Here is a 2,500-nt window from a genome sequence, read left to right as displayed (position 1 = left end):
CTGTTTTCTTTCTCTCTCTCTCTCTTTTTCTTTTTTTCTCTCTCTCTCTCTGGTTCAGTCTCTCTCTCTCGTTTAGTCTCTCTCTCTCGTTCAGTCTCTGTCTCTTTCTCTCTCATTCTCTCTCTCTCTTTCTCTCGTTCAGTCAGTCTCTCGCTCTCTCTCTCTCTCTCCCTCTCTCTCTCTCTCTCTCTCTCTCTCTCTCTCTCTCTCTCTCTCTCTCTCTCTCTCTCTCTCTCTCTCTCTCTCTCTCTCTCTCTCTCTCTCTCTCTCTCTCTCTCTCTCTCTCTCTCTCTCTCTCTTTTATGTCTCATTTCTACCGTTTCTTTTTTTCCCTTTTCTGCGTCACTGATATTCCGCTTTCTTCTCTTCCATGTTTCATTCCTACCGTTTCATCTTTTTCACCTTTTCTATATCACTTATATATCGTTTTTGTTTCATTTCCACCATTTCCTTTTGTTTTGTTTTTCTTTTCTGCTTCACTGACATTCCCTTTTTGTTTTCTTTTGCATGTTTCATTCCCACCGTTTCTTTTTTTTTCCTTTTTCTACATCACTTATATTCCGTTTTCGTTTTTTTGTTTCTATGTTTCATTTCCACCATTTCCTTTTGTTTTGTTTTTCTTTTCTGCTTCACTGACATTCCCTTTTTGTTTTCTTGTTTCCCACCGTTCTTTTTTTTTTTATCCTTTTCTTCCTCACTGTTATTCCGTTTTCTTCTGTTTTCTTTTTTTCCTCGTTACGTTGCTTGGTCGATGCTGATAACATCTTCAGCGATTTATATCACTGTATGATCCATATAAAACTTCGTTTAGCATTGTTCTCTTCTTTATCATTTGTTTTCTTGCGTTTAATTTGCATTTTATTTTTACTTTTTCACTTTTTTCACTTTTCTCATTCTTACTTTTTTTCTTTTTTCTTTCTTTATTTTATTTATTTATTATTTATTTATGTATTGCTTTATGTATTTATTGCTTTATTTATTTATTGCTTTATTGTGATTTATTTATTTATTTATTTATTTATTTATTTATTTATTTATTTATTTATTTATTTATTATTTATTTATTTATTTATTTATTTATTTATTTATTTATTTATTTATTTATTTATTTATTTATTCATTTATTATTTATTTATTTATTCATTATCTATTTATTTATTTATTTGTTTATTTTTCTTTTGTATAACAAGTGTCACACGCTTTCTCTTTTCTTCTCTCTCTCTATATCAACTGAGTCGCTATTCAATTTATTTTTTTCTTTAGTGTATTCAACCCAATTTTCGCTGCTTGACTGTTTCTTGTGCTGTAAATAAGGTCAAAAAGAAAAGGAAAAAATAATCTTGAGCTAAAAGAAGACAAGAAAAAGAAATGTTTAAGGACACAGGACAAAAAAAAAAAAAAAAAAAAAAAAAAAATCTTGAGTTTAAAAAAGACAAAAAGAAATGTTTAAGGACACAACTTCATGTTACTTTTAAGTAACATGATGTCTCCTCCTTATGTGTTCTCTCACTCAGTCGCTGTTAAAACCCGGCTGAAACTCTTCTCAAATCTCATTAAACTCAATTATCTATTAAAAGCAATTTTCATCTCTCTGTCTCTGTCTCTCTCTCTCTCTCTCTGTCTCTCTCTCTCTCTCTCTCTCTCTCTCTCTCTCTTGTCCTTCCTATTCTTCATTCTCTTACTTTTCCTTCTGTTTTTCATTTTCTGTCTTCTCATCTCTCTCTCTCTCTTGTTCTTCCTGTTCCTCATTCTCTTACTTTTCCTTCTGTTTTTCTGTCTTCTCATCTCTTTCTCTCTTGTCCTTCCTATTCTTCATTCTCTTACTTTTCCTTCTGTTTTTCATTTTCTGTCTTCTCATCTCTTTCTCTCTTGTTCTTCCTGTTCCTCATTCTCTTACTTTTCCTTCTGTTTTTCATTTTCTGTCTTCTCATCTCTTTCTCTCTTGTTCTTCCTATTCCTCATTCTCTTACTTTTCCTTCTGTTTTTCATTTTCTGTCTTCCCATCTGTTTCTCTCCTGTTCTTCCTATTCCTCATTCTCTTACTTTTCCTTCTGTTTTTCATTTTCTGTCTTCCCATCTCTTTCTCTCTTGTTCTTCCTATTCTTTATTTTCTTATTTTTCCTTCTGTTTTTCATTTTCTGTCTTCCCTCTTTTAAGATAACGCTAAATAAAATAATTAAAATCATTATTTTTTGCATTCTAGTATTATCAAAAATAATTAAAATCATTATTTTTTGCATTCTAGTATTATCAACTTAATCATTTCTTTCATTTTCATTGTGTGATCTTTGAAGTTAAATAATCTTTCTACTCTATCTTTCTACTGACAAAATAGACGTATTCTTTGATCTATAAATAGCTCAGATTAATTAAAAGAATTGACTCATTTTGTCAATCTACGCTTCTCTGTCTAAATTGTAGTTGATTATTTATTTTTTTGTGTTAATTTTATGTTTCTTGTTCCTTATCCTATCAGCTCTTCTAAGTACATGTTCTTTGT

The sequence above is a fragment of the Penaeus vannamei genome, chromosome 16 (genome assembly GCF_042767895.1).
Source record: "Penaeus vannamei isolate JL-2024 chromosome 16, ASM4276789v1, whole genome shotgun sequence".
In the NCBI taxonomy this organism is placed as follows: Eukaryota; Metazoa; Arthropoda; class Malacostraca; order Decapoda; family Penaeidae; genus Penaeus; species Penaeus vannamei.
Note: the sequence above shows the minus strand (reverse complement) of the source record.